The 26,028-nt window shown below is 44.9% G+C and overlaps 1 protein-coding gene across 7 annotated transcripts in view; it reads right to left on the bottom strand.

Annotated features, from left to right (window-relative positions):
* Positions 1–26,028, bottom strand: part of LOC129824058 (disks large-associated protein 1-like) — a 127,552-nt gene that overhangs the window by 95,876 nt on the left and 5,648 nt on the right. The window contains exon 2 of one of the 7 annotated variants that reach the window (XM_055883345.1): positions 318–382. The exons of the other annotated variants lie outside the window; for them this stretch is intronic. The gene's annotated coding sequence lies outside the window, so the exon portion shown is untranslated. The remainder of the gene's footprint in view (positions 1–317; positions 383–26,028) is intronic. 7 annotated transcript variants of the gene reach the window in all.

Below are 26,028 nucleotides of genomic sequence, written 5' to 3'. Positions count from 1 at the left end.
GCTATCATAGTACACTCACAGTAAACATAAAATAATTGGATGAATCTATTCAACTGCAGTTTATTTTGTTTTATAGAAACAATTTGTTTAAAAAATAATGTGAGAAATGCATTTTTGCCTAAGATATATATTGTGACAATTTCCAGTCTACATTACAGTACATTTGAATCAATATTGTATCATGGTGCGCGAGAAGATGGCTGACATTTTACATACGTTGTTTGCTTTAAAAAAAAATGTATTCTGTACATAATGTTGCTGCTACAGTCTCGTATGACCGAAAATAACTTCTGGACATCAGAACAGCGATTACTCACCACGAACTGGAAGAAGCTTTTTTTCATGAAGGACATACTGCTTTCCCGGGAACAGGCCCAAATCCCTGTCATTTACGTGAAGAGAAGACGGAGGTCAGACAGTCTTCTGAGAATTCATAAACGATCGAATAAACCCCCACTGCCATCTGTTCTACTAGCTAACATGCAAACATTGGAAAATAAAAATCGACGACCGACGAGGAAGATTAAACTACCAACGGGACATTAAAAACTGTAATATCTTATGCTTCATGGAGTTGTGGCTGAACGACGACATTATCAACATACAGCTGGCTGGTTATACGCTGTATTGGCAGGATAGAACAGTGGCGTCTGGTAAGACAAGGGGGAGTCGAACTATGTATATTTGTAAACAATAGCTGGTGCATGATATCTAAGGAAGTCTCGAGGTTTTGCACACCTCAGGTACAGTATCTCATGATAAACTGTAGACCACACCATCTACCTAATCTGTAAATACGTAGCTGTCTACATACCACCACAGACCGATGCTGTCACTAAGACTGCACTCAATGAGCTGTATTCTGCCATAAACGAACAGGAAAACGCTCATCAAGAGGCGGCGCTCCTAGTGGCCGGGGACTTTAATGCAGGGAAACTTAAATCCGTTTTTACCAAATTTCTATCAGCGTGTTAAATGTGCAGAGGGAAAAAAATTCTAGACCACCTTTACTCCACACACAGAGAAGTGCACAAAGCTCTACCTTGCCCTCCATCTGGCAAATCTGACCATAATTCTATCCTCCTGATTTCTGCTTACAAGCTAAAATTAAAGCAGGAAGCACTTGCAACTCGGTCAATTAAAAAAGTGGTCAGATGAAGCAGATGCAAAGCCAGAGGACTGGTTTGCTAGCACGGACTGGAATATGTTCCGGGATTCATCCGATGGCATTGAGGAGTACACCACATCAGACATGGGCTTCATCAATAAGTGCATTGATGACGTCGTCCCCACAGTGACTGTACGTACATACCCCAACCAGAAGCCATGGATTACAGGCAACATCCACACTGAGCTAAAGGCTAGAGCTGCCGCTTTCAAGGTGTGGGACTCTAACCCGGAAGCTTATAAGAAATTTCTCTATGCCCTCCGATGAACCATCAAACAGACAAAGCTTCAATACAGGACTAAGATCGAATCGTACTACACTGGCTCAGACGCTCGACGGATGTGGCAGGGCTTGCAAGCCATTACAGACTACAAAATGGAAGCACAGCCGAGAACTGCTCAGTGACATGAGCCTACCAGACGAGCTAAACTACTTTAATGCTCGCTTCGAGGCAAATAACACTGAAACATGCATGAGAGCACCAGCTTTTCCGGGCAACTGTGTGATCACGATCTCCGTGCCAACGTGAGTAAGACCTTAAAACAGGCCAACATTCACAAGGCCGCAGGGCCAGACGGATTACCAGGGCGTGTACTGCGAGCATGCGCTGACCAACTGGCAAGTGTCTTAACTGACATTTTCAACCTCTCCCTGTGCGAGTCTTTAATACCAACATAGTCCCTGTGCCCAAGAACACTAAGGTAACCTGCCTAAATGACTACAGACCCGTAGCACTCACGGCTGTAGCCATGAAGTGCTTAGAAAGGCTGGTCATGGCTCACATCAACACCATTAACCCAGAAACCCTAGACCCACTCCAATTTGCATACCGCCCTAACAGATCCACAGATGATGCAATCCCTATTGCACTCCACACTGCCCTTTCCCACCTGGATGAAAGGAACACCTATGTGATAATGCTATTCATTGACTACAGCTCAGCATTCAACAGAACAGTGCCCTCAAAGCTTATCAATAAGCTAAGGACCCTGGGACTCAACTCCTCCCTCCACAACTAGATCCTGGACTTCCTGACGGGCCGCCCCCAGGTGGTAAGGGTAGGTAACAACACATCCGCCACGCTGATCCTCAACATGGGGGCCCCTCAGGGGTGCGTGCTTAGTCCCCTCCTGTACTCCCCGTTCACTCATGACTACACGGCCAGGCACGACTCCAACATCATCACTAAGTTTGCCGATGACACAACAGTGTTAGGCCTGATCACCGACAACGATGAGACAGCCTATAGGGAGTAGATCAGAGACCTGGCCATGTGGTGCCAGGACAACAACCTCTCCGTCAAAAAAAAGTGCTACAGCTGCACCACCGAGAGCATCCTGACTGGTTGCATCACTGCCTTCTATTGCAACTGCTCATCCTCTGACAGCAAGGCACTACAGAGGGTAGTGCGTATGGCCCAGTACATCACCGGGGCCAAGCTTCCTGCCATCCAGGACCTCTATACCAGGCGGTGTCAGAGGAATGCCCTAAAATTTGTCAAAGACTCCAGCCACCCTAGTCACAGACTGTTCTCTCTGCTACCGCACGGCAAGCGGTACCGGAGCGCTAAGTCTAGGTCCAAGAGGCTTCTAAACAGCTTCTACCCCCAAGCCATGAGACTCCTGAACATCTATTTGCATTGCCCCGCCCACCCCCTTTTTTACACCGCTGCTACTCTTATTATCTATGCATAGTCACGTTAATAACTCTACCGACATGTACATATTACCTCAATTACCTCGACTAACCGGTGCCCCCACACATTGACTGTGTACCGGTACCCCCTGTATATATTCTCGCTATTGTTATTTTACTGCTGCTCTTTAATTACTTGTTCCTTTTATTTCTTCCTATTCGTATTTTTTAAACTGCATTGTTGGTTAGGGGCTTGTAAGTAAGCCTTTCACTGTAAGGGCTACACCTGTTGTATTCAGCACATGTGACTAATTACATTTCATTTGATTTGAATAATGCATATGCTGAAACATCAACATGTCAGAACTAGTGGCTGTTCCTGAAACAAGAAAAACCTTTCATATTCCTCTCCACAGAATTTTGTGATGTTTCACATAAAAATAATTATACTCGGAAATTGTGAAATAGACTGCTACAGTGAATGATGGGGAAATTATATAAAGTTAACCGTTTTGACCAGTCAATCTGCCACCATCTGTTAGCAATCAACTTGACTATATTCCAATTCACTCACAGTGACTCACAGTGTACACTTACATAGGTTACTGTTGTGTCATCACAGAGGTCTTTAACCAGCCATACCCAGGGTACAGTAGTTAGTCACTTGGGCACCTCAGCATGTCCTGTTGAGTCTGTGTCAGAGCACACAGTTCCCCAAATCCTGACATGTTACAGTCACAACTGCTGAGGCTGGGATAATGACAAGATTATAATCTCTCCACCTCTTTCCTACAGCGCTCTCGATTTGTATAGTTGGGGACCTGGGGTTTACAGATACAAACCTATGTTGTCGGTGTAAAAACCTTTCATGTAAAAAAATGGTGTAACTCCAGATCACGATAGCCCACTGAGCTACAGTAGAACTTAGGCATGAGCTCTGAGCTAGCATGGGTCTTCAGGTCTCAGGTAGAGTTACTCATTCTGTACACCTAACCACCTCAGCCACACTTGCATGTCTTCTCTTTTGAAGAAAATTCATGCTTGGTCAAAACATGTTTGGGTAGAGAAAAATACTGTGTGTAAAATGATGCAAGAATATTTCACAAAAGGAAGTATATATAATTTAACTAAAGGATTTAAAATAGCTGTATAGTTATGGCCCATTAGTGTAATCTTCTTCACATGCTCCAAAACAGCCAGCTATTGAAATGTAATTAACCTTCTCACAAAGACACGAAGCAGTCGGAAGAGTCAACATCTCGTGAGGTGACAAATCTAGAACAAAAAACTCAAACCGGGTAAGGATTCCTCCTCTAAGAATAGCTATGTTCTAAAAAATAACAAGACACCTGATTGAGAAAGGCGCCTCGGTAGGGTGCCAAGGAACATTGTGAAGTCAAGGGACTGGACTGGCAAGGGTCCAGCTAGAAATGAAAAGTGAAGCACGCTCCAGTGGTCAGTCGGTTCCTGCCTGTCAGATCAACTACAGATGTAGGACCTTTATTTGATCACCCTGTTGCAGGACAACTTAACACGTGTAGGGTATGAGGTTTAAAAAGGCTTCTGAGGTTTGTAATTTCCACATTAACATTTTTTACATGATTTTGCCTTATGAAAAATGCATCAACCCTTACAAAAATGTCCATTAATTATACTCCACATATTAATTAACATTTCCTGTTGCTGCAGTATTATTTTACTTCTGTAGCAAACTGGCTCAAATTAAGATCTGACATCTGTAGTGTGGAGTGTAGGGACCAGGGGAGAGATTCAGGCCATGCCTTTGGCGCATTCAATTACAAAGTAAAGACGAACACAAACGGCATGCAGTGCAATGAGGAAAGTGGTTTTACTAAGGCACATTAATAACCTATGATTCAGACATTTGGGAGTGAATAAATTATGACTAAAAGTTTTTTTAAATGAACGCAGTTTGGGGTCATTTCAACTCAAATTAAGTTTTTGCTAAATATTGACATTACTTGAAATTATCATCAGGATTGGAGCTGTGGTGTGTAACAACATATTTAGCATACCTTCACATAATAATACACTGCTCAAAAAAATAAAGGGAACACTAAAATAACACATCCTAGATCTGAATGAATGAAATATTCTTAATAAATACTTTTTTCTTTACATAGTTGAATGTGCTGACAACAAAAATCACAAAAATGATCAATGGAAATCAAATTTATCAACCCATGGAGGTCTTGATTTGGAGTCACACTCAAAATTAAAGTGGAAAACCACACTACAGGCTGATACAACTGATGTAATGTCCTTAAAACAAGTGAAAATGAGGTTCAGTAGTGTGTGTGGCCTCCACGTGCCTGTATGACCTCCCTACAACGCCTGGGCATGCTCCTGATGAGGAGCATGCCCAGGACAGTCTGTGGTGCAACGTGGCGTTGGTGGATGGAGCAAGACATGATGTCCCAGATGTGCTCAATTAGATTCAGGTCTGGGGAACGGGCGGGCCAGTCCCTAGCATCAATGCCTTCCTCTTGCAGGAACTGCTGACACACTCCAGCCACATGAGGTCTAGCATTGTCTTGCATTAGGAGGAACCCAGGGCCAACCGCACCAGCATATGGTCTCACAAGGGGTCTGAGGATCTCATCTCGGTACCTAATGGCAGTCAGGCTACCTCTGGCGAGCACATGGAGGGCTGTGCGGACCCCCAAAGAAATGCCACCCCACACCATGACTGACCCACCGCCAAACCGGTCATGCTAGAGGATGTTGCAGGCAGCAGAATGTTCTCCACGGCGTCTCCAGACTCTGTCACGTCTGTCACATGTGCGTGTGAACCTGCCTTCACCTGTGAAGAGCACAGGGCGCCAGTGGCGAATTTGCCAATCTTGGTGTTCTCTGGCAAATGCTAAACGTCCTGCACGGTGTTGGGCTGTAAGCACAACCCCCACCTGTGGACGTCGGGCCCTCATACCACCCTCATGGAGGCTGTTTCTGACCGTTTGAGCAGACACATGCACATTTGTGGCCTGCTGGAGGTCATTTTGCAGGGCTCTGGCAGTGCTCCTCCTTGCACAAAGGCGGAGGTAGCGGTCCTGCTGCTGGGTTGTTGCCCTCCTACGGCCTCCTCCACGTCTCCTGATGTACTGGCCTGTCTCCTGGTAGCGCCTACATGCTCTGGACACTACGTTGACAAACACAGCAAACCTTCTTGCCACAGCTCGCATTGATGTGCCATCCTGGATGAGCTGCACTACCTGAGCCACTTGTGTGGGTTGTAGACTCCGTCTCATGCTACCACTAGAGTGAAAGCACCGCCAGCATTCAAAAGTGACCAAAACATCAGCCAGGAAGCATAGGAGCTGAGAAGTGGTCTGTGGTCACCACCTGCAGAATCACTCCTTTATTGGGGGTGTCTTGCTAATTGCCTATAATTTCCACCTTTTGTCTATTCCATTTGCACAACAGCATGTGAAATGTATTGTCAATCAGTGTTGCGTCCTAAATGGACAGTTTGATTTCACAGAAGTGTGATTGACTTGGCGTTACATTGTGTTGTTTAAGTGTTCCCTTTATTTTTTTGAGCAGTGTATATGATACTCGGTGGAGTGACTTGAATAGTTTTTTTACCCAGCGAAATATGAATCATCCATTTATTTGAGAGCCAGGCATTAGTGAGACTTAGTACATAGAAATAGTCAACAACATTTTCCATGCACAAGCAGACATGTTTCATGATAGTACATCCATTTTTGCGCAATGTGAAACTTGACAAGTTGTTCAATTTCCATTTTGTGGTTACTCAAGTCTGATTTGGATATATTTGGCTATTTTCGCATTACATGTAGAAGTTGTCCCTTTTCAGGTTTAGAAAAAGTGACTTCTTAATGCTAACTCGTTCGTATAAGCTGGTTAGCATAGCTAGCATACATAAGATACAGTGCCTTGCAAAAGTATTTATCCCCCTTGGCGTTTTTCCTATTTTGTTGCATTACAACCTATAAAATAAATAATTTTTTTATTTGGATTTCATGTAATAGACATACACAAAATAGTCCAAATCGGTGAAGTGAAAAAAAATAAAAATAACTTGCTTCAGAAAATAAAAAAAAATAAAAAAAATAAAGAAAAGTGGTGCGTGCATATGTATTCACCCCCTTTGCCACGAAGCCCCTAAATAAGATCTGGTGCAACTAATTAGCTTCAGAAGTCACATAATTAGTTAAATAAAGTCCAATTGTGTGCAATCTAAGTGTCACATGATCTGTCACATGATCTCAGTAAATATACACCTGTTCTGAAAGGCCCCAGAGTCCGCAACACCACTAAGGAAGGGGCCCCACCAAGCAAGCGACACCATGAGGAGCTCTCCAAACAGGTAAGGGACAAATCTAATCTGCCCGAGGGGGTTATTCAACTGGCCCCTCCGTTGCGATGTCCCCTGAATGCCCATCTGCTAGCCGTGGCCCGCTAGCTGTCTAGTGCATATCAGCTGTTTGCTGAATAGGTCCATTGGACAATTTCTTCGGCCACTATACCTATTCTGTCAATTGGACTGGTCCCTTTTACCACAAGGAACTGGTCCCCTTTACCAATCCATCACGACTAGTCTACCGACGTAAACACACGAGGAGGCTCCGCACGAGGAGGCTATAAACAGACTTCCCCCGTCGCGACGTCCCTCTGAGGCCATTCTGTTAGCTTGCTAGCCCCGGCCCACTAGCTGTCTGAATCAGCGTGTCTCCAACCAGCCTCACTACTCACTGGACCTTATGATCACTTGGCTACGCATGCCTCTCCTTAATGTCAATATGCCTTGTCCATTGCTGTTCTGGTTAGTGATTGTCTTATTTCACTGTAGAGCCTCTACCCCTACTCAATATACCTTAGCCAACCCTTTAGTTCCACCTCCCACACATGCGATGACATCACCTGGTTTAAATGTTTCTAGAGACAATATCTCTCTCATCGTCATCACTCAATGCCTAGGCCTACCTCCACTGTATTCACATCCTACCATACCTTTGTCTGAACATTATGCTATGAATCTATTCGATCTCGCCCAGAAACCTGCTCCCTTTACTCTCTGTTCTGGACGTACTAGACGACCAGTTCTTATAGCCTTTAGCCGTACCCGTATCCTACTCCTCCTCTGTTCCTCTGGTGATGTAGAGGTTGATCCAGGCCCTGCAGTGCCTAGCCCCACTCCCATTCCCCAGGTGCTCTCATTTGTTGACATCTGTAACCGTAAAAGCCTTGGATTCATGCATGTTAACATTAGAAGCCTCCTCCCTAAGTTTGTTAAAATCACTGCTTTAGCACACTCTGCCAACCCAGATGTCCTAGCCGTGTCTGAATCCTGGCTTAGGAAGACCCCCAAAAACCCTGAAATTTCCATCCCTAACTATAATATTTTCTGACAAGACAGAAGTGTCAAAGGGGGCGGTGTTGCAATCTACTGCAGAGACAACCTGCAGAGTTCTGTCTTACTATCCAGGTCTGTACCCAAACAATTCGAGCTTCTATTTTTAAAAATCCACCTTTCCAAAAACAAGTCTCTCACTGCTGCCGCTTGTTATAGACCACCTTCTGCCCCCAGCTGTGCTCTGGACACCATATGTGAACTGATTGCTCCCCATCTATCGTCAGAGCTCATGCTGCTAGGTGACCTAAACTGGGATATGCTTAACACCCCGGCCATCCTACAATCTAAACTTGATGCCCTCAATCTCACACAAATTATCAATGAACCTACCAGGTACAACCCCAAAGCTGTAAACACGGGCACCATCTTAGATATCATCCTAACCAACTTACCCCATAAATACACCTCTGCTGTTGCCTGCATCCGTAATGGGTCTGCGGTCACTGTCAAACGCTCCCTAAACTCTTCAGCGAACAGGCCTTTCTAATCGACCTGGCCCGGGTATCCTGGAAGGATATTGACCTCATCCCGTCAGTAGAGGATGCCTGGTTATTCTTCAAAAGTGCCTTCCTCACCATCTTAAATAAGCATTCCCCATTCAAATTTTTTTGAACCAGGAACAGATATAGCCCTTGGTTCTCTCCAGACCTGACTGCCCTTGACCAGCACAAAAAACACCCTGTGGCGTTCTGCATTAGCATCAAATAGCCCCCATGATATGCAACTTTTCAGGGCAGTTAGGAAAGCTAAGTCTAGCTTTTTCAAACAGAAATTTGCATCGTGTAGCACAAACTCCAAAAAGTTCTGGGACACTGTAAAGTCCATGGAGAATAAGAGTACCTCCTCCCAGCTGCCCACTGCACTGAGGCTAGGAAACACTGTCACCACCGATAAAACCACTATAATTGAGAATTTCAATAAGCATTTTTCCATGGCTGGCAATGATTTCCACCTGGCTACCCCTACCCCGGTCAACAGCCCTGCACCACCTACAGCAACTCACCCAAGCTTCCGCCATTTCTCCTTCACCCAAATCCAGATAGCTAATGTTCTGAAAGAGCTGCAAAATTTGGACCCCTACAATTCATCCGGGCTAGACAATCTGGACCCTCGCTTTCTAAAATGATCTGCCGAAATTATTGCAACCTTTATTACTAGCCTGTTCAACCTCTTTCGAATCGTCTGAGATTCCCAAAGATTGGAAAGCAGCTGCAGTCATCCCCCTCTTCAATGGGGGAGACATTCTTGACCCAAACTGCTACAGACCTATATCTATCCTGCCCTGCCTTTCTAAGGTCTTCGAAAGCCACGTTAACAAACAGATTACCGACCATTTCGAATCCCACCGTACCTTCACTGCTATGCAATCTGGCTTCAGAGCTTGTCATAGGTGCACCGCAACCACACTCAAGGTCCTAAACGATATCATAACCACCTTCGATAAGAGACAATACTGTGCAGCCATATTCGTCAACTAGGCCACGGCTTTCGACTCTGTCAATCACCACATTCTTATCGGCAGACTCAACAGCCTTGGTTTCTCAAATGATTGCCTCGCCTGGTTCACCAACTGCTTCTCTGATATAGTTCAGTGTGTCAAATCGGAGGGCCTGTTGTCCGGACCTCTGGCAGACTATGGGGGTGCCACAGGGTTTAATTCTCGGGCCGACTCTCTTCTCTGTATACATCAATGATGCCGCTCTTGCTGCTGGTGATTCTCTGATCCACCTCTACGCAGACGACACCATTCTGTATACTCCTGGCCCTTCGTTGGACACTGTTAACTAACCTCCAGACAAGCTTCGATGCCATACAACTCTCCTTCTGTGGCCTCCAACTGCTCTTAAATGCAAGCAAAACTAAATGCATGCTCTTCAACCGATTGCTGCCCGCACCTGCCTGCCCGTCCAGCATCACCACTCTGGACAGTTCTGACTTAGAATATGTGGACAACTACAAATACCTAGGTGTCTGGTTAGACTGTAAACTCTCCTTCCAGACTCACATTAAGCATCTCCAATCCAAAATTAAATCTAGAATCGGCTTCCTATTCCGCAACAAAGCATCCTTCACTCATGCTGCCAAACATACCCTTGTAAAACTGACCATCCTACCGATCCTCGACTTCGGCGATGTCATTTACAAAATAGATCGACATCGGCGATGTCATCAACATTCTACTCAGCAAATTGGATGCAGTCTATCACAGTGCCATCTGTTTTGTCACCAAAGCCCCATATACTACCCACCACTACGACCTGTACGTTGCCTGGTCCTCGCTTCATACTCGTCGTCAAACCCACTGGCTCCAGGTCATCTACAAGTCTCTGCTAGGTAAAGCCCCGCCTTATCTCAGCTCACAGGTCACCATAGCAGCACCCACCCGTAGCACGTGCTCCAGCAGGTATATCTCACTGGTCACCCAAAGCCAATTCCTCCTTTGGCCGCCTTTCCTTCCAGTTCTCTGCTGCCAATGACTGGAATGAATTGCAAAAATCACTGAAACTGGAGACAGATATCTCCCTCACTAGCTTTAAGCATCAGCTGTCAGAGCAGCTCACAAATCACTGCACCTGTACATAGCCCATCTGTAAATAGCCCATCCAACTACCTCATCCCCATACTGTATTTATTTATTTAATTATCTTGGTCCTTTGCACCCCAGTATCTCTACTTGCACATTCATCTTCTGCACATCTACCATTCCAGTGTTTAATTGCTATATTGTAATTACTTCGCCACCATGGCCTATTTATTGCCTTACCTCCTTTATTTGCACACACTGTATAAAGACTTTTTATACTGTATTATTGACTGTTTATTTCATGTGTAACGCTGTGTTGTTGTATGTGTCGAACTGCTTTGCTTTCTTGGCCAGGTCGCAGTTGTAAATGAGAACTTGTTCTCAACAACAGAAATGGAATAATGTGTCCCTGAAAAAAGTCAAAATCAAAAGTAAGTCAGTATCTGGTGTGGCAACCAGCTGCATTCAGTACTTCAGTGCATCTCCTCCTCATGGACTGCACCAGATTTGCCAGTTCTTGCTGTGAGATGTTACCCCACTCTTCCAACAAGGCACCTGCAAGTTCCCAGACATTTGTGGGGAATGCCCTAGCCCTCACCCTCCGATCCAAAAGGACCCAGATGTGCTCAATGGGATTGAGATGCGGGCTCGTCGCTGGCCATGGCAGAACTCTGACATTCCTGTCTTGCAGGAAAATACGCACATTGGACGAGCAGTATGGCTGGTGACATTGTCATGTCTTCGCTGTAACGCACAGCGTTGAGATTGCCTGCAACAACAACAAGCTCAGTCCGATGATGCTGTGACACATCGCCCCAGACCATGACGGACCCTCCACCACCAAATCGATCCCACTACAGAGTACAGGTACCGGTGTAACGCTCATTTCTTCGACGATAAACACAAATCCGACCATCACCCCTGGTGAGACAAAACTGCAACTCGTCAGTGAAGAGCACTTTTTGCCAGTTCTGTCTGGTGCATCGATGCTGGATTTGTGCCCATAGGCGACGTTGTTGCCGGTGATGTCTGGTGAGGACCTGCCTTACAACAGGCCGACAAGCCCTCAGTCCAGCCTTTCTAGCCTTTTGCGGACAGTCTGAGCTCTGATGGAGGGATTGTGCGTTCCTGGTGTAGCTCGGGCAGTTGATGTTGCCATCCTGTCCTGCAGGTGTGATGTTCGGCTGTACCGATCCTGTGCAAGTGTTACACGTGGTCTGCCACTGCGAGGACGATCAGCTGTCCATCCTGGCTCCCCGTAAGAGCTGTCTAATGCGTCTCACAGTACAGACATTGCAATTTTTTGCCCTGGACACATCTACAGTCCTCATGCCTCCTTGCAGCATGCCTAAGGCACATTCACGCAGATGAGCAGGGACCCTGGGCATCTTTCTTTTGGTGTATTTCAGAGTCCGTAGAAAGGCCTCATTAGTGTCCTGAGTTTCATAACTGTGACCTTAATTGCCTACGGTCTGTAAGTTGTCTTAATGTCTTAATGACCGTTCCACAGGTGCATGTTCATTAATAGTTTATGGTTCATTGAACAAGCATTGGAAACATTGTTAAACCCTCCACAATGAAGATCTGTGAAGTTTTGGATTTTTACGAATTATCTTTGAAAGACAGGGTCCTGAATGAGGGCCGTTTCTTTTTTTTGCCGAGTTTGACTTACATTATTTGTGTGCCGTTTTGTTAAATACTTTAAGGAGTAAAATATTATGGCAAAGATGGTTCTTCTTGTATTCAACCATTTCCCATTTATAGAGATGCCCTGCACCTAACGGTCAAATCTGGGACAGGTAAACACCTCATTTTGCAGGCAGTCAATAAATTACTATTGTCACACCCTTTTAGTGCAGACCTAAAACATACTGTGCTTGCTTGCCTATCTTTCACATTTTCCTTTCCAGCAGTGTTCCAGAAACTATGGTGGATGGGTAACAAGGACAGCACAGTACAGCTTGCTCTGGCTTGGCTTGTATTAGTAGTGTGAAAAGGTTCAAACTGCCCTGAGAGATTGTGGCCTACACCTGACCTAATGTAGTGTGCTGTTCCCTAGTGGTTCAGAGGATAAGCCATTGGAAGGACTCTCTGGGGACTAGTGGAGGAGGTGTGAGAGGAATAGGTAATTGCTGGGTTGACAGATAACCCAAAGCTAACTACTATGAGGAGGATATAAACTACTATTGACTCTACCAGTCAGTGATTGTAACAATAATACAAAACTGAGCGTGTACAGCAGTATGTGTTCCAGGAGTGTTTTCTCCTTTAGATCCACACAGAAAGTGGTCTGCAAGACCACAGATAGTGTCAGTCAGTTACAAAGGTCTATCACAGAGTCTTCTACAGGGTACCCAGCTTCCTATCAGCTTTCACATCTATTTCAAATTGAACCTCAGCCTTACTAACAGCTTTAATCAGAGGAAATGTATCGTCTTGATAAATTACAACATGAAAAACACTACACTGATCTATCTCCTGCTTTCGACTAGACTGTCTGAAAAACAGTTTCTGCTCCAGCCCTATATAATAGAATCCCATCTATTCTATAGTGGTAGAGACAGAGCTAGCTGCAGTTCTAAGAGCAAATCCTTGGCTGGCGTCTATTTCTGGCTGTATGGAGTCAATGCTGTTCAGAGATGAACTGACATTGTGCCAGTTCACTTGACACAGTGGACTAGCTGGGCTCTAATAAATCTGATTATGCACCCTCCTCCACAGTTGGACCTGCCTCTCTCCTCTATACTCCTCAGGACCCACTTGCCATCTAGCCCACTCCACATAGCTGCGGGAAGTAGGGGTGCAGTGTTTAAAGTACTTCAGTAAAAATACTTTAAAGTACTACTTAGGAAAGTACAGATACTACCTATGTATATTTGACTACTTTTACTCCACTACATTTCAAAAGAAAATAATTAACTTTTTACTCCATGAATTTTCCCTGACACCCAAAAGTACATTGTTACATTTTGAATGCTTAGTAGGACTGGACATTGGTTCAATTCACACACTTAAAGAGAACATCCCTGGTCATCGCTACTGCCTCTGATCTGGTGGACTCACTAAACACAAATGCATTGTTTGTAAATTATGTCTGAGTGTTTGAGTGTTCCTCTTGGCTATCCATAAAATAAACAAGAAAGTCGTGCCGTCTGATTTGCTTTATAAGGAATGGGAAATTATTTATACTTTAATTTTGATACTATATTTTAACAATTACATTTAATACTTAAGTATATTTAAAACCAAATACTTTTAGAATTTTACTCATAGTAAAAGTCACCCGACTTTCACATTTTCTATTAAGGTATCTTTACCTTTACTCAAGTATGCCAATTGGGTACTTTTTCCACCACTGGTGCTGTAAATAAGATATGTTTTTAATTTTAATATATCTGCAACAAAAAAACAGTTTTCCCTTTGTCATTATGGGGTATTGTGTCTAGATGAGGATTTGTTTTAGTTAATCCAGTCTGAATACTTAACGAATGCACTAATATATAATCACACACATACATAGAGTACCAGTCAAAAGTTGACCCACTCAGGTTTTTTCTTTATTTTTACTATTTTCTACATTGTAGAATAATAGTGAAGACATCAAAACTATGAAATAACACATATGGAATCATGTAGTAATGAAAAAAGTGTTAAATAAATCAAAATGTTATTTGAGATTCTTCAAAGTAGACACTCTTTGCCGTGATGACAGCTTTGCACACTCTTGGCATTCTCACAATCAGCTTCAGCTGAAATGCCTTTCCAACAGTCTTGAAGGAGTTCCCACATATGCTGAGCACTTGTTGGTTGCTTTTCCTTCACTTTGCGGTACAACTCATCCCAAACCATCTTAATTGGGTTGAGGTCAGGTGATTGTGTAGGCCAGATCATCTGATTCAGCACTCCATCACTCACCTTCTTGGTAAAATAGCTCTTACACAGCCTAGATGTGTGTTTTGGGTCATTGTCCTGTTGAAAAACAAATGATATCCAACTAAAACCAAACCAGATGGGATGGCGAATCGCTGCAGAATGCTGCGGTAGCCATGCTGGTTAAGCGTAATTTGAATTCTACATAAATCACTGACAGTGTCACCAGCAAAGCACCCGCACACCTCCATGCTTCACGGTGGGAACCACACATGCAGAGATCATCCGTTCACCTACTCTGCGTCTCACAAAGACACGGCGGTTGGAACTAATCATCTCAAATTTGGACTCATCAGACCAAAGGACAGATTTCACCAGTCTAATGTCCACTGCTCGTGAAGCTGCCAGTTGAGGACTTGTGAGGCGTCTGTTTCTCAAACTAGATACTCTAATGTACATGTCCTCTTGCTCAGTTGTGCACCGGGGCCTCCCACTCCTCTTTCTATTCTGGTTAGAGCCAGTTTGCGCTATTCTGTGAAGGGAGTAATACACAGCGTTGAACGAGATCTTCAGTTTCTTGGCAATTTCTCAGAACAAGAATAGACTGACGGGTTTCAGAAGAAAGGTCTTTGCTTATGGCCATTTTGAGCCTGTAATCGAACCCATAAATGCTGATGTTCCAGATACTCTACTAGTCTAAAGAAGGCCAGTTGTATTGCTTCTTTAAATCAGAACAGCTGTGCTAACATAGTTGCAAAAGGGTTTTCTAATGATCAATTAGCCTTTTAAAATGATCAACTTGGATTAGCTAACACAACGTGCCATTGGAACACAGGAGTGATGGTTGCTGATAATGGGCCTCTGTACGCCTATGTAGATAATCCATAAAAAAAAAAAAATCTGTCATTTCCAGTTACAATAGTCATTTAACACATCAACGTCTACACTGTATTTCGGATACATTTGATATTTTAAATGGACAAAAAAAAATGCTCTTCTTTCAAAAACAAGAACATTTGTAAGTGACCCCAAACTTTTGAATGGTAGTGTATGTAATCCTGATATAGTTCTGACACACAGTGAGAAGGGGACTGTGATGCGGAGGATGCTTGGTGCTTGACAATCAGTTCCACTTTGTGATACTGTGATTCTCCACATCACAGGCTGCAGTCACTTTGACACGGCTACTTTATCTACAAACTACAAACAGTATATTATTTGGCCTAACTCAATTGAAATGCAATATCTATCCTCCCTCGTAGTGTGTGGCACAATGAAGTTGACAACCAAATGTCTCTAAGTTGATTCTCCCTGTGTGTCACGAACATTGTTGGTCCATTTATTCCAAGGCGCAGCGTGCGTCGAGTTCCACATGTTTTAATAAATGAACCTCACCAAAACAAATACAGAAACAAACGAAACGTGAAGTAATGGAATGCTCACAGGCACTACACAAAAACAAGATTCCACAAACAACAGGTGGGAAAAGGCTGCCTAAATATCATCCCCAATCAGAGACAATGATAGACAGCTGCCTCTGAGAACCATACCAGGCTAACATAGAAATGCAAAATCTAGAGTACCCACCCTAGTGTCACGCCCTGACCATAGTTTGCTTTGTATGTTTCTATGTTTTGTTTGGTCAGGGTGTGATCGGAGTGGGCATTCTATGTTGTATGTCTAGTTTGTCTTTCTATGTGTTTGGCCTGATATGGTTCTCAATCAGCGGCAGGTGTTAGTCGTTGTCTCTGATTGGGAACCATATTTAGGTAGCCTGTTTTGTATTGTGGGTTGTGGGTGATTGTTTCTGTGTCTTTGTGTATGTCACCATACGGGACTGTTGCGTTTTCGTTCGTTTGTCCGTTTATTGTTTTGTAAGTTTATTCAGTGTTCTTCGTTAATAAATGTAACAAGGTATTCATATCACGCTGCACATTGGTCCTCGGATCCTTCTTACTACTCCTCTTCATATGAGGAGGACGACGAACGTGACACCTAGTCAAATAGGTGACCTAAACCAAAATAGAGAATAAAAAGGATCTCTGAGGTCAGGGCGTGACAGTGTGTTTAGGACTCTTGCTGATAAATAATAAGTAATTAAAGAAGTAATTTCAGATTGTGACAAAACAAGTGTAGAGAAATTGTACCATCTAAACCTTTGTGAACTATATTTTCAATCACCAGCTGTTTGAAGCTGGTGTCAAAAAATGAAAGTAAAAGATGCAAAAACCAAACATAAGAACGGAAAGCATAGAAATAGCACACTAGAACATATTTTAGACTTAAAGACTAATCTATAACTCACATTTCTATGGGGAATTTGGTCAGTTGCCCCAAAAAGTTATATTGCAGCTTTAAAAAGGAATACTAATCCAGTGAAATGTAAAAAGTGGCCGAGGATGATAGTAGCATAGCCCGATACGTTCATGGAGAGCAGAGCTCTCTTTCTTAGAAAATGGCAGAGCCTGACAGATGCCAGTTAAGTCAAAATGTCCTGTATATTACATTGAGATTATTTTTTTTATCAACTCTTTACTCAATTACTCCCTGCTCTGTCTCTGGACCAATTTTGACCTTTAATCAAATGTAATTCTTCTTGTTATTGTCTTTCCACAGAACAATACTTTACAATCCCACTGGGTCTCTCAAACATCGTACATATCATACGATGCATATCTCACAAACTCAGCAAAAATAGAACCGTCCCCTTTTCAGGACCCGGTCTTTCAAATATAATTCATAAAAATCCAAATAACTTCACAGATCTTCATTGTAAAGGGTTTAACCTGTTTGGCGTGCAAGCCCGACGTCGGTACATTTATGACAACAGCCACTTCAAGTGCAGAGCGCGAAATTCAAAAGATATATTTTTTAAATACACTGCTCAAAAAAATAAAGGGAACACTTAAACAACACAATGTAACTCCAAGTCAATCACACTTCTGTGAAATCAAACTGTCCACTTAGGAAGCAACACTGATTGACAATAAATTTCACATGCTGTTGTGCAAATTGAATAGACAAAAGGTGGAAATTATAGGCAAAAGCAAAACACCCCCCAAAACAGGAGTGATTCTGCAGGTGGTGACCACTGACCACTTCTCAGTTCCTATGCTTCCTGGCTGATGTTTTGGTCACTTTTGAATGCTGGCGGTGCTCTCACTCTAGTGGTAGCATGAGACGGAGTCTACAACCCACACAAGTGGCTCAGGTAGTGCAGTTAATCCAGGATGGCACATCAATGCGAACTGTGGCAAAAAGGTTTGCTGTGTCTGTCAGTGTAGTGTCCAGAGCATGCAAGCGCTACCAGGAGACAGGCCAGTACATCAGGAGACGTGGAGGAGGCCGTAGGAGGGCAACAACCCAGCAGCAGGACCGGTACCTCCGCCTTAGTGCAAGGAGGTGCACTGCCAGAGCCCTGCAAAATGACCTCCAGCAGGCCACAAATGTGCATGTGTCAGCATATGGTCTCACAAGGGGTCTGAGGATCTCATCTCGGTACCTAATGGCAGTCAGGCTACCTCTGGCAAGCACATGGAGGGCTGTGCGGCCCCACAAAGAAATGCCACCCCACATCATGACTGACCCATCGCCAAACCGGTCATGCTGGAGGATGTTGCAGGCAGCAGAACGTTCTCCACGGCGTCTCCAGACTCTGTCACGTCTGTCACATGTGCTCATGTGCTCAGTGTGAACCTGCTTTCATCTGTGAAGAGCACAGGGCGCCAGTGGCGAATTTGCCAATCTTGGTGTTCTCTGGCAAATGCCAAACGTCCTGCACGGTGTTGGGCTGTAAGCACAACCCCCAACTGTGGACGTCGGGCCCTCATACCACCCTCATGGAGTCTGTTTCTGACCGTTTGAGCAGACACATGCACATTTGTGGCCTGCTGGAGGTCATTTTGCAGGGCGCTGGCAGTGCACCTCCTTGCACAAAGGCGGAGGTAGCGGTCCCGCTGCTGGGTTGTTGCCCTCCTACGGCCTCCTCCACGTCTCCTGATGTACTGGCCTGTCTCCTGGTAGCGCCTGCATGCTCTGGACACTACGCTGACAGACACAGCAAACCTTTTTGCCACAGTTCGCATTGATGTGCCATCCTGGATGAACTGCACTACCTGAGCCACTTGTGTGGGTTGTAGACTCCGTCTCATGCTACCACTAGAGTGAGAGCACCGCCAGCATTCAAAAGTGACCAAAACATCAGCCAGGAAGCATAGGAACTGAGAAGTGGTTTGTGGTCACCACCTGCAGAATCACTCCTGTTTTGGGGGGTGTCTTGCTTTTGCCTATAATTTCCACCTTTTGTCTATTCCATTTGCACAACAGCATGTGAAATTTATTGTCAATCAGTGTTGCTTCCTAAGTGGACAGTTTGATTTCACAGAAGTGTGATTGACTTGGAGTTACATTGTGTTATTTAAGTGTTCCCTTTATTTTTTTGAGCAGTGTATTTAACTTTCACACATTAACAAGTCCAATACAGCATATGAAAAGGTACACATCTCGTGAATCCAGCCAACATGTCCGATTTTTAAAATGTTTTACAGGGAAGACAAAATATGTAAATCTATTAGCTAACCACGTTAGCAAAAGACTCCACTTTTATTACTCCATCAGTTTTTGACTCCATCAGTAGCTATCACAAATTCGGCCAAATAAAGATATAAATAGCCACTAACCAAGAAACAACCTCATCAGTTGACAGTCTGATAACATATTTATTGTATAGCATATGTTTTTTTTGGAAAAATGTGCATATTTCAGTTATAAATCATAGTTTACATTGCAGCTACAGTCAGAAATTGCACCGAAAGCAGACAGAAATTACAGACACCAACGCCAAATAACTAAATACTCATCATAAAACATTTCTGAAAAATACATAGTGTACAGCAATTGAAAGTCAGGCAAAAATGCTCCAAGACGGCGTAGCAGTGTAGACGTCTTTGTCGTGTCCCGTGTCCCTTGTATATATCTTTTTACATCTTTTTCTTCGCATATCTTTTAAAAATACTTTCTTAAACCTCAACTTCTAAATACTCTCCTGCAACCCGCCTCACCCAATGTGGCGTGGATCTGCTTTTTTCTAAAGTATTTCTATTTACTTCTGATCTGGAATCCATCTACTGAAGATAGCTGGTAGGCAGTTAGCTGGCTATCAGTTAGCAAACCATTGCTAGCGGTCATCAGCTAACCTTTAGCTCGGAAAGCTCTCGCTAGTTCGAACAACGTGACTAAAACCAGAGCATAACGGACCTATTTCTCTCCATATCCCCGGATTCCTACCGCAAACTCTGAACATTTTCATCTGGATCTTCGCAACTAGCTAACCACAATCCCGGGTGACCACTCCTGGCTAGCGTTTCCATCCCGGAGCAGGCACCGGAGCAGGCACCGGAGCAGGCACCAATTAGCCTGAAGCTAATTGGCTAGGGCTCCTGTGCTACCACTGAAGCCCACTCCTGGGCTACAAGACCCGGACCCATTTACTGCCGATACGGAGCACGGAACCCCGCCTATCCTCTACGACTGGAATACCGACATAATCTGCCCGGGGACTCCAAAAGGCCCCTCAGGCGTGACGCCCGCTGAAGGCCCATTCTGCTAACCTACTAGGCCTGTTAGCTACCTAGAGCTACCTGGAACCCTACTAATTCCACGACTGGTCTATCGACGTCACCGCACGAAGAGGCAAAAACAGACTTCCCCCCCATCGCGACGTCCCCCAAAGGCTAACTTGCCTGCCCCGGTCTGCTAACTGCTAGCTTATCTTGCAGCTAGCGCAGCTAGGAAGCTAGCACCAGTTAGCAAACACAATTCTACAATTCACAACCTCTCTTTCGCCATCGCTATCCGGCTTGGATTCTCTGTCGACACGACCACGTCTGGTTTGCAGACGTGCCCTCTACCGGTGCCCTCAACCGGCCTCCGTCTGAGCAGACCCCCTCCGTCTGAGCAGACCACCCCCCCGGGCTACTAACTTTAAACGCGTGCTAGCTTAGTGGAGGCCTCACTACTCCATCTACGGCTGCCCCCTGGACACTATGATCACTTGGCTACATAGCTGATGCCTGCTTGACTGTCCATTAATTCACGGTACTCCATTCTGTTTATTTGTGTTTTATCTGTCGGCTCTGTGCCTTAACTCAGGATCTGTGTGTAGTTAATCCGACCCTCTCTGCCCAGTCGTCGCCATTTTTACCTTCTGTTGCTGTGTTAGCTGACTAGCTGCTGTTATTTCACCTGCTGTTTTAGCTAGCTCTCCCAATCATGACCTGCAATCACTTTAAGCCTTATTGTATGTCTCTCTCTAATATCAATATGCCTTACATACTGTTGTTCAGGCTAGTTATCATTGTTTTGGTTTGCAATGGACCCCGTAGTTCCACTCTCCGTACCTCTGATACCTCCTTTGTCCCACCCCCCACACATGCGGTGACCTCACCCATTGAGACCAGCATGTCCAGAGATACAACCTCTCTTATCATCACCCAGTGCCTGGGCTTGCCTCCGCTGTACCCGTGCCCCACCATACCCTGGTCTGCACATTATGCCCAGAATCTATTCTACCACGCCCATAAATCTGCTCCTTTTATTCCTTGTCCCCAACGCTCTAGGCGACCAGTTTTGATAGCCTTTAGCCGCACCCTCATTCTACTACTCCTCTGTTCCTCGGGTGATGTGGAGGTAAACCCAGGCCCTGCATGTCCCCAGTCACCCTCATTTGTTGACTTCTGTGATCGAAAAAGCCTTGGCCTCATGCATGTCAACATCAGAAGCCTCCTCCCCAAGTTTGCCTTACTCACCGCTTTAGCACACTCTGCCAACCCTGATGTCCTTGCCGTGTCTGAATCCTGGCTTAGGAAGGCCACCAAAAACTCTGAAATTTCCATACCCAACTATAACACTTTCCGTCAAGATAGAACTGCCAAAGGGGGAGGAGTTGCAATCTACTGCAGAGATAGCCTGCAAAGTTCTGTCATACTTTCCAAGTCTATGCCCAAACAGTTCGAACTTCTAATTTTAAAAATTAATCTCTCCAGAAATAAGTCTCTCACTGTTGCCGCCTGCTACCGACCCCCCTCAGCTCCCAGCTGTGCCCTGGACACCATCTGTGAATTGATCGCTCCCCATCTAGCTTCAGAGTTTGTTCTGTTAGGTGACCTAAACTGGGATATGCTTAACACCCCGGCAGTCCTACAATCTAAGCTTGATGCCCTCAATCTCACTCAAATCATCAAGGAACCTACCAGGTACAACCCTAAATCCGTAAACATGGGCACCCTAATGGACATTATCCTGACCAACTTGCCCTCCAAATACACCTCTGCTGTCTTCAATCAAGATCTCAGCGATCACTGCCTCATTGCCTGTATCCGCCACGGGTCCACGGTCAAACGACCACCCCTCATCACTGTCAAACGCTCCCTGAAACACTTCTGCGAGCAGGCCTTTCTAAATCGACCTGGCCCGGGTACCCTGGAAGGATATTGACCTCATCCCGTCAGTTGAGGATGCCTGGTCATTCTTTAAAAGTTACTTCCTCACCATATTAGACAAGCATGCTCCGTTCAAAAAATGCAGAACCAAGAACAGATATAGCCCTTGGTTCACTCCAGACCTGACTGCCCTCGACCAGCACAAAAACATCCTGTGGCGAACTGTAATAGCATCGAAGAGCCCCCGTGATATGCAACTGTTCAGGGAAGTCAGGAACCAATACACGCAGTCAGTCAGGAAAGCAAAGACCAGCTTTTTCAAGCAGAAATTTGCATCCTGTAGCTCTAACTCCAAAAAGTTCTGGGATACTGTAAAGTCCATGGAAAACAAGAGCACCTCCTCCCAGCTGCCCACTGCACTGAGGCTAGATAACACGGTCACCACTGATAAGTCCATGATAATCGAAAACTTCAACAAACATTTCTCAATGGCTGGCCATGCCTTCCACCTGGCGACTCCAACCTTGGCCAACAGCCCCGCCCCCCCCCCCCCCCCGCTGCTACTCGCCCAAGCCTCCCCAGCTTCTCCTTTACCCATATCCAGATAGCAGATGTTCTGAAAGAGCTGGAAAACCTGGACCCATACAAATCAGCTGGGCTTGACAATCTGGGCCCCCTATTTCTGAAACTGTCCGCTGCCATTGTCGCACCCCCTATTACCAGCCTGTTCAACCTCTCCTTCGTATCATCTGAGATCCCCAAGGATTGGAAAGCTGCCGCTGTCATCCCCCTCTTTAAAGGGGGAGACACCCTGGACCCAAACTGTTACAGACCTATATCCATCCTGCCCTGCCTAGCTAAGGTCTTCGAAAGCCAAGTCAACAAACAGATCACTGACCATCTCGAATCCCACCGTACCTTCTCCGCTGTGCAATCCGGTTTCCGAGCCGGTCACGGGTGCACCTCAGCCACGCTAAAGGTACTAAACGATATCATAACCGCCATCGATAAAAGACATTACTGTGCAGCCGTCTTCATCGACCTGGCCAAGGCTTTCGACTCTGTCAATCACCATATTCTTATCGGCAGACTCAATAGCCTCGGTTTTTCTAATGACTGCCTTGCCTGGTTCACCAACTACTTTGCAGACAGAGTTCAGTGTGTCAAATCGGAGGGGATGTTGTCCGGTCCTCTGGCAGTCTCTATGGGGGTACCACAGGGTTCAATTCTCGGGCCGACTCTTTTCTCTGTATACATCAATGATGCTGCTCTTGCTGCGGGCGATTCCCTGATCCACCTCTACGCAGACGACACCATTCTGTATACTTCCGGCCCTTCCCTGGACACTGTGCTATCTAACCTCCAAACGAGCTTCAATGCCATACAACACTCCTTCCGTGGCCTCCAACTGCTCTTAAACGCTAGTAAAACCAAATGCATGCTTTTCAACCGTTCGATGCATGCACCCGCACGCCCGACTAGCATCACCACCCTGGACGGTTCCGACCTAGAATATGTGGACATCTATAAGTACCTAGGTGTCTGGCTAGACTGCAAACTCTCCTTCCAGACTCATATCAAACATCTCCAATCCAAAATCAAATCTAGAGTCGGCTTTCTATTCCGGAACAAAGCCTACTTCACTCACGCCGCCAAACTTACCCTAGTAAAACTGACTATCCTACCGATCCTCGACTTCGGCGATGTCATCTACAAAATAGCCTTCAATACTCTACTCAGCAAACTGGATGCAGTTTATCACAGTGCCATCCGTTTTGTTACTAAAGCACCTTATACGACCCACCACTGCGACCTGTATGCCCTAGTCGGCTGGCCCTCGCTACATGTTCGTCGTCAGACCCACTGGCTCCAGGTCATCTACAAGGCTATGCTAGGCAAAGTGCCGCATTCTCAGTTCACTGGTCACGATGGCTACACCCACCCGTAGCACGCGCTCCAGCAGGTGTATCTCACTGATCATCCCTAAAGCCAAAACCTCATTTGGACGCCTTTCCTTCCAGTTCTCTGCTGCCTGCGAATGGAACGAATTGCAAAAATCTCTGAAGTTGGAGACTTTTATCTCCCTCAACAACTTTAAAAATCTGCTATCCGAGCAGCTAACCGATCGCTGCAGCTGTACATAGTCCATCTGTAAACTACCCACCCAATTTACCTACCTCACCCCATACTGCTTTTATTTATTTTACTTTTCTGCACACCAGTATCTCTTCTTGCACATGATCATCTGATGATTTATCACTCCAGTGTTAATCTGCTAAATTGTAATTATTCGATTTATTGCCTACCTCATGCCTTTTGCACACATTGTATATAGATTCTCTTTTTTCTACCATGTTATTGACTTGTCTATTGTTTACTCCATGTGTAACTCTGTGTTGTTGTCTGTTCACACTGCTATGCTTTATCTTGGCCAGGTCGCAGTTGCAAATGAGAACTTGTTCTCAACTAGCCTACCTGGTTAAATAAAGGTGAAATAAAAATAAAAAAATAAATAAAAATCTTGTGATTCCAGACAATATTTCCGATTTATCAAGTGTTTTACAGCGAAAACACAATATAGCTTTATATTAGCGTAGCCACAATAGCCAGAAACACTTGGGCGCCGACGACCAGTTCACATGCACGACAGATATTAGAAATAGCATCATAAAATGTTTCTTACTTTTGGTGATCTTCCATCAGAATGTTGGACAAGGTGTCCTTTGTCCAGAACAGTCGTTGTTTGGATCTGGAACGGCAAATTTCCCTCTTGATTTAGCATGGGCACTTGCCAAGTGGCACTGATCTCTCCAACGTCAACAAAGTCAGAGAACGGAACACGGCAAAACTCCCGAAAAAATTTCAATAATCTGATTAAACTATATTGAAAAAACATACTTTACGATGATATGGTCACATGTATCAAATAAAATCTAAACCGGAGATGTTAGTCGTCCATAACGACAGCTAAACAGAAGGCAAATCCATGTCCTCTTTCGCGCGCTCCAGAAACAGGAAATGGACGGCCACGTCATACAAAGAGCTTTAATTCCACCTCAGACCAAGATAGACACAAAATTTCTTCTCTCATCGCCTCTTGACAACCAGGGGAAGGTGTATGAAGTGTACGTAGACTCTTACGTTCATTGCCCATGTATAGGCATGAAGTTGAACAGAGCATCGATTTCTGACATTCTACTTCCTGGTCAGGAAATGTGCTGCAGAAGGAGTTCTGTTTCACTCAGAGAAATAATTCAAACGGTTTTAGAAACTAGAGAGTGTTTTCTATCCAATAGTAATAATAATATGCATATTGTACGAGCAAGAATTGAGTACGAGGCCGTTTGAAATGGGCAGGATTTAACTGGCTACTCAATACTGCCCCTTGCAGCCATAAGAAGTTAAACACGGTTTCTCATGCTTGTTCAATGAACATGCACCTGTGGAACGGTTAAGACACTAACAGTAACAGCTTACAGATGGTAGGCAATTACGGTCACAGTTATGAAAACTTAGGACACTAAAGAGGCCTTTCTACTGACTCTGAAAAACACCAACAGAAAGATGCCCAGGGTCCCTGCACATCTGCGTGAACGTGCCTTAGGCAAGCTGCAAGGAGGCATGAGGACTGCAGATGTGGCCAAGGCAATAAATTGCAATGTACGTACTGTGAGACGCCTAAGACAGCGCTACAGGGAGACAGGACAGACAGCTGATCGTCCTCGCAGTGCCAGACCACGTGTAACACCTGCACAGGATCGATACATCCGAACATCACACCCGCGGGACAGGTACAGGATGGCAACAACAACTGCCCGAGTTACACCAGGAACGCACAATTCCGCCATCAGTGCTCAGACTGTCCACAATAGGCCTACAAGCCCTCAGTCCAACCTTTCTCAGCCTGTTGTAAGGCAGGTCCTCACCAGATATCACCGGCAACAACGTCACCTATGGGCACAAACCCACCATCGCTGGACCAGACAGGACT

The sequence above is a fragment of the Salvelinus fontinalis genome, chromosome 26 (genome assembly GCF_029448725.1).
Source record: "Salvelinus fontinalis isolate EN_2023a chromosome 26, ASM2944872v1, whole genome shotgun sequence".
Taxonomy (NCBI): domain Eukaryota; kingdom Metazoa; phylum Chordata; class Actinopteri; order Salmoniformes; family Salmonidae; genus Salvelinus; species Salvelinus fontinalis.
This window is presented reverse-complemented; position numbering and strand designations above follow the sequence as displayed.